Raw genomic sequence first — 10,270 nt, 5'->3', positions numbered from 1 at the left:
CTGTTTTGCTGTTCCAGTGACAGCATCATGATGCTGAGCGATCCCCAGAGCTTCTCCTAAGCTTAAGGTAGATAGATTAGATGATGTCCTCCCTACCAAAAATTCAATCTGACGTGCTGCCTATAGAAATTTGTTATATCATAGTTCAAATATATACATGACCTCTGGTGATCAAATGTTATAAGCAGTATAATCCTACCAGATAATATCCACTTAACATGCGGATATAACGCTTGAATGAAGGGCGGCTAGTCAATTACCCAGTCCAATAAGCATTTTGTGAATCTGCATATCTGTGAACAGTAATGCAACTAACATTAAAATTATTATTTATTTAAGGGTTTATTGCAAAACAATTCCCAGCCTTACCATTTTAGACAAATTATTTCCACATTTCAATTTTAGCAAATCTATCCTAATCTATTTTTAAACTCATTGCACAATGTACCCAAGCCACTTTTAACCATCTCCACCTTTTCAATTTCAACATATCTAACCTAATCTATTTAACCCTTAAGAATTCCATCTCACCATTAGATATATCATCCATTTACCATTAAATTGGGACACGGAAGCTCAAAATATGATAATTTTGTACTCAATTTAAGTATAACAATCTTGGCTTGCTTAGCTAAAAAATAACTAATTCATCTTATTGTATTAATTAATTATTGAACAAAGAAATTAATCGATTGCATATAAGGTGCCATATCATTACTTAACAAAGTGGATGACAAATTAATGGTGGGATAACAATTGCTAAGAATAAAAATTAGTTCGTCTATTAAAATTAAAAGGTAGGATAAACTTGTTAGAACTTATAAAGGTTGCAACACACCTTGCAATTAACTCATTATTCATATGAAAGTGGGTAAGTGAAGAATGCTTACGAGAAGTAGTCATCAGTTTTCAGCGGCCAAGATTCATTTTCAGCATTCTTTGCATCAGTGTAAATAGATGGAGTAGAATATAATGCATGAACACGACCATCCTGTGCTAACTTGTATTAAATCACTGAGAATCAATATTAGTTTCTAACAAAAAACAAGTATTGGATCTGATTAACTTGACAGAAATTAGATGTTATGCACAAAATTTAATAAATTTATGAACTATATGTTTTTGGACAGTAGATAGTGCAAATGTCATATAAGCAAAAAGAGTAAATGAGCATCAAAATGCATTACATACTGGTTAACAGCCCATATCATGCAGTGAATGTTTTTAAATGCTAATGAAGGCTGAGAAGGCTTCGTGCCATGATTTTTCTGCTAGTTTTTCAGGTATGACAAAACATATTCATTATTAGAACAGTATTTTAAATTAAAATAATAATAATAATTGTTCTAGGACATTGATTTGTACACTACAGGTTTATAAAACCGCAGCACCTTAATGATATGCAGCTTGATTAATAACACAAAATAAATAGGTAGCCATTAAAAGCATAATAAATTCTGACAGTGAAGCAAAGAAAATACATCATCTTAAAATAAATTCTTTTTGTATTTTATTTTTTACTTGCCTAAAATGTACTTTTATTCTATTTGCTTTAGATCTGGTGTTTAATTTAGTTTATTTTTTTAGTTTACTGTTCCAACATACTAGGTTTATTTTGTTCGAGTCTTATGAGACCAGATTATCCTAAAGCTTACCAAGAAGGCCTCCTTTTTTTATTCATTCAAGCAAGTAATTACTTTATATTCTTTTCTTCTTTCTCACAAAATAACCAACCAAGTCATGCAACTCCATGATCAAATGGTATTAAAGTTTAATCTAGTTCTCAACCTTGGATTTGCCTATGTTCCTTGCATGTTAGCTTTCTCCATTATACAATTTAACCATGTCTCAGAGGTCCCTTGACACTCTCCCAAAGCTGCCAATATCAGACACAACTTGATCGCATGACCTGACTCAAGCTGAAATATGATTAAGAAATGCCCGAAAAGTGACACGATGCAACCCAAATATATAAATGGATTTGACATGAATTGACTCATTTATGAAGATAATTCATTTCAAAAAATATTAACAATTTTTATGTGACATAACTTAATTCATTAAAGAGCTTAGTTAAACCTTAGAAGAAAAAAATTGATAAATATATACTTAAATGACAATTAATTTGACACATATTGTCAAGTGGGTCGGTTGATGGATTTCAACAAGTCACTGTACATATCACATCCTCCTCTCCCTACCCTTGAATTTCAATGAGGTAAGTTGTCACCATCACCTCCTCTCCTTTGTCTTCTTTTTTATTCCACTTCTCCTCAAAACTAGTGAGACCAACATCATGTGCCAACTCACCATTACAGAAATCATAACAGTTTCATTCTAACCGAGGATCAATATCCCGCTCAGAATGAAACATTAAACCTTGTCCTAGTTCACAGACTCTCTTTCCTAATTTTAGTTATCAAACTAGTCAGTAATCTTATGCTGGCAATGATGAGAGGCAATGACTCCACTGATGTTGGAGATGTTCATGCCATGCATGAGAATCTTACAAATTCAAACTCTAATATGGAGGGCAAGGTCAGGATCACAAGAACTAGATTGGTAATCTAGGAAGTTTAAAAGAATTCGTTGAAAAGTTACTTGCTGAAATGACAAAAGGAAATAGTTAGATACAAATGGACAACTCTATTCACATCAACCCAACAAGAACATCACCAAGAACTAACCATCCTGACTCACTAAACCAACCAATGCTTATAGAAGAATTTAAGTAAATTTTATAGAGCTCGTAATACCATTATGACTCAGCATTTGAGCATGAAAATAGCTATAAATTGAACTAAATTTACCGACAGAGAAAGATGGAAACAGACAAACTATGAAATACAACAGTGTGCATTTCTATATATTTTTGAAATGTCAGAATAAGTCTTTTGTGGTTATCAAAATTAGGAGTTGCATGAATGTGATGTTCATTTATACAATTATTATGATACAAGTCAACTGAAACTCATCCTCACACATAAGATGTTGCTTGGATATATCAACCTCTTTATCAACCATAGGATATGCTTGGGTTCATCCAAAAACTGAAAACCATAATGACAAAATATGGTGTTCTTCTCATGAATGTTGTGTATATAATTCTTGGACTTGGTTATGTAACCTCTTTTCTATCATACATGATGAGAGGCAAAACTGCATATGCTTTTAAACACAACAGAAAAAGTATTAAACTCAACCATGTGAAACCAAAACAAAAAACCAAGCTACAAAAAACACCTTCGCTATTGTGAAAGCAAGCTTCTTATCTCCTCACTCAAATATGCTGTGGCGTTTTTATCTCACTCAAAAAAAAGGGAAAGGAAAAACTAAGAAATAAATCAGGTTGACCATTATCAGGTCAATTTAGCATTAATTTTTAATAAAACAATGAGAAAAAACTTGTACGTCAAGAACTGTGCTTGATCAAATAAAGGAGCAACTATAGTGCAAATTTGCAAGTTCTTGACAAAAAGTGCTTATTAAATTACAAGTGATTTTACCTTGTTGACATAATGGATCAGCTTGTCCATTTGCTTAAAATAAGCTTCTGCATATTGATACTTAAAGTCATCACCCATAGTCCACATGATATGATTTGTCCTTGTCACATTAGCCTAAAGTATTGATTGAAATAAGGCTCCCATAACGTTTACTGATATTAAACTCATAAAAATACAAAATATAATGTTGTAACTAGTAACTGCAAACACAGTGGACAATAGCTTCCTTGTCTAGAAGAAACAGGGAGGGGATCTAAAACAAATATTTTGTAATGGAGAAAGGAAGTAGCATCCTAGCATACTTGAGTCATAGCAGCATCAATGAAGTCATTTACACGTTCTTCAACATTGTAATCAAAAATAAGAGGATCATCCTGCAATGTTTTGTCTAGATAATAAGAGATTGTTATTAACTTTTAATGTATCGAATTTCTGGACTGAAAATTCTTACCTGCACTGGTATGGGGGTGCTGTCATCATCAGTTATATCAAAGCTAAACCCACTTGGAGCACTATAGTGGACAGGAAAGGCATTTGCAAAAATCTGGGGCAACACTATGTCAAAATATAGTAAAAGAAACAAACCTTTAAAGCAGAAGGGAAGAAAGTCAACCTGTGAAGAAGAACCAAATGTTCTTGATCCTTGCCATATAACTTCAAGAGATTTGTCCAACTTACGCTTTTTCCTGTCTTGGTAATCAATCCTTGCAAAGTGTACAGAATCAAAACCAAGCTGCAAAAGAAATAATGCAAAGATGGTGTAGTTTTTCTATGAAAGTTGCATATCTCAAGTAATAATAGATAATCTATAGCTTCTTAATTCTAACATGTAAATTTTAGGACTGGCCTCCAAAATATAGTAAAACAAATGTCATTTCTTGAGTTAATAGCCATCATCATTATTATCAGCTTCTTGAAAATCCATATTGAAAACCGAAAATGCCCTATCCACCAATCCACTGAATGAATAAAGAAATCACTTATGCACCAAACTTAGCATGACTGGAATAGAAAATTAATACAAGAATTGAAAAGTACAAAATATATGGCTAGATATGGTTAAAATCTTTTTGTGATCAAGCAACTAAAATGGGAAAAATTTTAGAGATAAATAGATCAAGAGAGATCCTTTGGCAGAGCTCCCAGATTTCAGACCATTCATATGAACTCTAAACCATTGTTAAGCACGACTGGTTTTGACCATTCCACCAAGGAGCGGTGTTAATCAAGGGATCACTGCTGCTCTGGCAATCATAAATAATGAATCTTTTGAGCTATTTAAGTATCATAGTTTGATCATTTGAAACATTATTTTTTGTGAACTTTGTAGATTTCAGGATCTAATTTCTTGCATCTTTACAACTTACAAGGACTACGCGAGCATGATTTTTCATTATTATTGTGCTTGCTTGATTAAGGTTATGAAGTTGTTAAACTTGTATCTTTGTTATTTGTCTTAGGGTTTGTGCAAAATGAAACTTTGACTTTTATAATTAAATCTTTAACCATTCAAAATACCTTTATTAGTCTCAAAGCAAACCTGTGGGAATTTGTTTAAAATTTTGTTGTCTGTGGATTGGAATGATGGCTTGTTGATTCATAGAAATCTATAACTACTTTCAATTGGTTTAATTTGACGCCACCAATGGTATGCAACTAGGTTTGGTAAATTCCTCTAGAATACAATGAGGTTGTCTACTCTACTACAACTTGCACTGTCAAGGAAGAGTTTGTGGCCCATTCGATTATAAAACAAGATCACCAAAATCTTCCCAATGGAATTTGTAAATCAAGTGGTAGGAGCTTCATCTACAGGGAGGAAGATAGGAGCTTCATCTACCGGGAGAAAGAAGGTTATTACAAGAGAGAGGACTTGCCACTTGCTTGGTGTTTTTAATTGACTTTAAGTGAATCTACTCAGCCTGCTCTGGCCCTTATCTAGACCAATCTACACACTTAATTGGGTTGTCTCTTGTGTTGCACACTTCTTGGTTTAATCTATGCCCTTGGATTGGACTATTCAGCGATAAACACACTGGTTCACCTAGACTTGTTGGTTTGCACCACTTTGGTTGGATTTTGACCCACTAGCGCATAGAAATAGTCAACTTTTTGTCCATCCCATGTGGTGGCTCAGGAGTATAGCTTCCTAACAATAATTTAATACATGGCTCAACACGATTTATGCACGTCAACTAATCCTAGAAATTTTTTTTTCCTTGGCTTTTCCCCATGACTACCTAGTTCATAATCTTCTTTGAAGTTCCACAAACTAGTAAATGAAAGATTAACTAATCAAGCCTTGACTACATATTAATGAATGCAATGGTTTTATATGTTGAAAGGAAGAAAAAAAGGGTATCGAAAATAATAAAAAGAGTACATTCAACAAACAATTCCAAGATTTGATATACTGAAGTAAAACTCAAATTCCTAATACATAATACACGTAGAAAACAAATATACCAAACACACACCTTCATAATGAAGTTGGCATACAGAACTTAACATTTGATAAACTATAAGATCAGAATTTGTACAAGTACATCCTACATTTGATATCACTAGGTGATAGATCTCTAGAAAGCATAGTTGCATGATAAGCACCATAAGAAAAGCCTTGGGATGAGTGGTTAATAAATGCTAGCGTTCCACTTTCCATACAAAAAAACTTACTAATTTTTCATTTTCCATGTGGAATAACTTAACGAGTTTCCAAATTGATTTTTGTGTGTGCGGCAAGCACATTCATGAGTGTATTTGTGTGTATGTATGTCTGAGAGGGAGGGGGTTGTACGCCACCTCTACTCCTAGCAAGTAAGCCTGTACAGCAGAATGACCAAAAGGATCTATTTGCCATCCAGCACGAGGAGCCTTGTTAAATTGTTTCTTGATCATCTGATGGCCAAGAGTTGTTTGATCAATCATATCAATGTAATGCACTGTGGCTTCATCATGCATACACCAGCCACCATTTCTAAAACATGATTTTAAAGAATAAGGATGCTGAGTATAATAGCTATAACCAAACTACAGATGAGTTCAAGTACATACATAAACTCTAACTGTCCAGAACCAACAAGTTTTCTCACTATTTCTTGAGTTTTATCACTTTGCTCTCTCCACCATCTTTGGAAAAAGGCCTGCAATGCAAAAGACAATGAGAATTATAACCAGACCAGAAATTTGAAACATTTAAAGATATACAAAAAAGATAGTATCAGATAAATCCAAGGTACTATTTATAATATCCTATTTGATTGTTAAAGGTGAAACTTTAGTTCGCTTCCAATTCAATCAGTCTTACTAGAACAAAAGAATCTGAATGGGGAAGCCAGTTCTATTGCTTCACAAGGGTCATGCTGGGTCTCCAAGAACTGGCAAATACAACCTCACCTGATTCTGTACACTTCATGTCTTTGTCATATAGTTGTGAATGTAGGGATCTATATGCGCGAAAAACCGATTAAACCGCATATAACGCAGCGGAAAACAGGATCCCTCCAGAAGATCCATGCGAAAACATACTCGTTTGATGATTCTACCTACTAGAATCGAGTTTACCTTCGATGCGTGCCCTTCGCAATCCCGACAGCAACTCTTGCCTTCAAGGTCGACGGATCTCAGCACGATCAGTGCGTTCGTGCCTCCACGGTATCCACACGAACACTGATATGGAGAAGAACCCAACTGTGGTGCTAGCCACAAGGGAGGATTCGGCCAAGAGAAGAAGAAGAGAAGAAGAGGGAGAGCAAGAGCATCCAACAACCCCTTCATCAAGAGCCTCTCACCCTCTTTTATAGCCCACCATGAGATATAATGGATGAAGGGGAAAATTAATATAATATTAATTCCGAAATTAATATTTTATTAATTCCAATGCATCTCATGCAAAAGATCTTTCTCCTCTTTTAATGAAAGATCATGCATCTCATGTATGGCAATCTTTCTCTTCTTTTAAGGAAGATATTGCAGCTTTTTAATTATCATGCATCTCATGCATGATAACCTTTTAGTCAAATTCGAATTTAGCTTGTGTGACTTGAGTCCAACTCGAGTCTCACACAATCTGAGCTGACTTGAGTCCAACTCGAGTCCAACTCGAGTCCAGCTCAATCCGAATTGACACTTAGGGCTAATTTTAACAGTGAACACCTCACTTCTTTGTCTTGTGGTGATGATACAAGATGTTAAAAAAAATCACTATAAAACAAAATGTTAACCTCATTCTACCTAATTAAACTAGTCTGTTAAATATATCCTCAACTTATTGACATGTGCAGTGCATGCAATAGAGAAACTTATTTGAACACGAGAGAGAAATTGTGCCAAGTTTTAATTTCTTTTATGAAATTATGGAGTAAAATATAATATTCTAAACTATATGAGCCACAATAAAAAAAAAGTAGTAACTACAGGATTAAATGAAAATTTTCTTTAGAAAATATTGTATTACAGTATTACTTATCGTTAATGAGATAATCATTACATGGTTATATATAGGCTCATGAAAAAACTCAAACAATGTGCTAGACCCACCTAGGCTTCTATCAAAACCACAATGTATCAGCTATTATATTCCCTTTTTACTTTGCTTGTATTTGTTATGTTATTGTGTTACAGCTTGTTCTCAATTGATTGCACATAAAAGTATTTTGTGAATACTTCTGCCACTAGAGACTGAGATCAATATCATGTGACTTTAGACTGATGTGATTTTGATTTCTACATACACTAATGCTAGAATTAATCAAGAAATACATCATTTAGGTTTTGAACAAATATAAAACACTTGAAACCAACAAAGACAACTTGAATTGACCAAATGTCATAAGCAATCTCAGCAAGTTGACTCCCACAATCTCTATCACCTAATTCATGAATGCTTAAGAAAGCATTTTCCCAATGCAAAGTGCAAGAGCCCATAATTATCATGCGAGACACTTCATGTCAGTTAGCATCAAACGTTGTAGGTAAAGCAAACCTGTTCAGCGAAGATGAATTTCCTATTCGGATCCTTGAGCAAAGAACCGACCACCGAGTCCAGCACATTTATAATACAAGCACCCTTTAAAAATGGGGAAAAAATCAGCATAATCACTGGGAATATTGAAAAAAAACGTTTTTTTTTTTGGGGGAAAAAAACACATTCAGACAGCACATGGATGCTATTGTTCGAGCCGACAAAGTACTGATCGATCGTCTTGAGCCAACCGACGTCATCATGGGAGTGCGGCACAAGGTGCACGTTGATCTTCCCCGCCACAGTCCCACCGCTGGTGTTGTACTGAATGTATTCCCCCCGAGCGGATCCGGCAAGAGAAAGGATGACCAAGGAGGCGCAAAGAAACGCCGGCGAAGGCATCTCCAAACCTGCTTACGCAATTGATCGCGCGCAGCTGTTGGATCCAGCAATAAATGCAGATGAGGATTGAGGATGAGCGGCTGGCGGAGTAGTAGCTTGTCCTCGTGTGGTGAAAAGCATCGACACAGAAAGGGAAGAGGACAAGCACGATGCCTTGTCCTCTCTCTCTCTCCACGCGGAGTCAATTCTGATGCGGACCCTTTGCTGCGTACTACTCCACTGTTTATAATATGTTGAAGCTGGCAAATAATTATTATTTTTTTATTTTTAATGATATCATAATAAATTATGATTACTTATCAAGACGTGTAAAATTTATTTTCGAACTATTACCAATATAACATTTAATATATATATATTTTAAAATGGTTAAGGTTAGATCTTCAAATGTATATTCAAATATATAATCAAAAGATAAATATTATAATTCAGACAGTACTAACCATTGAGCACATACATATGATCCATCACACAAAAAATATTTAATATGATATTATTATAATGATGTAGTAATTAGTTAATATAATTATTTTAAAATAATTTTATATATTTTAATATAATAATAATTTAAATTTAAAATTTAACTATAAATATGTAACTATCGGTAATTATTATAATATTAAAAATCATCTATTTTATTTTAATCAAATTTAAATCATAAATTCTAAATTCAAAACTTTTTATCAATTACAAATTAATTTATAACTATTTTAATTTATAAAATAATTATACGTTTAATTATTATAATAATATCAAAATAAAAAATATTTTAGAGATAAAGACATCCTTTTGACCATCCTTATAGTTTGATACGTTTGTTTCCATTTTTGCTATATATATATATATATATTATACACCATCAAAATTATTCAAATAGTTTTTTTTTCCAAAAATATTTATCTATATCTAAGTTGCTTTTATCAAAGTTATTCAAATATAGTTGACGTTCTTGTTTCTATATTAGACCAACTAAAAAAATTTTAAAAAAAAAAGTATTTTAGATAGAAAATTATTTTAATTATTACAAAATAGTATTTATTAATTTAGTTAAAATTATTTAAATTTAATCAAAATTATTTCAGCTTGATTCAGCTCGTTTTAAAAGTGAAATAATTATGACATAGGTCCTATAATATTTGTAGCAAGGATCATACCTGCTGCCAACTATTTTAATCAAATTAAAGTTATTTTAATTAAATTTAAATAATTTTAATTAAATTAAATAAAGAGTATTTAAATATAATAATAATATATTATAGAAATTTTAATATATATAACAAAAGAAGTCGAAATTTGATCATTGAAAAGTGCGCAGGAAATGGTTATGCGGTGTAATGTACCGTTGATGATGGTGCGGAGATGCTGAAGTATACGGACTCGCCGTCGAGCCCACCACCGA

The 10,270-nt window shown here is 33.2% G+C and overlaps 1 pseudogene; it reads right to left on the bottom strand.

Moving 5' to 3' along the window:
• Nucleotides 1–8,976, bottom strand: part of LOC141843957 (alpha-mannosidase-like) — a 14,913-nt pseudogene extending 5,937 nt beyond the window's left edge.
• Nucleotides 8,977–10,270: the final 1,294 nt, after the last annotated feature.

The sequence above is a fragment of the Curcuma longa genome, chromosome 13 (assembly GCF_044706935.1).
Source record: "Curcuma longa cultivar G26 ecotype Majalengka, Jawa Barat chromosome 13, ITB_CL_G26_1.1, whole genome shotgun sequence".
Classification (NCBI taxonomy): Eukaryota; Viridiplantae; Streptophyta; class Magnoliopsida; order Zingiberales; family Zingiberaceae; genus Curcuma; species Curcuma longa.
This window is presented reverse-complemented; position numbering and strand designations above follow the sequence as displayed.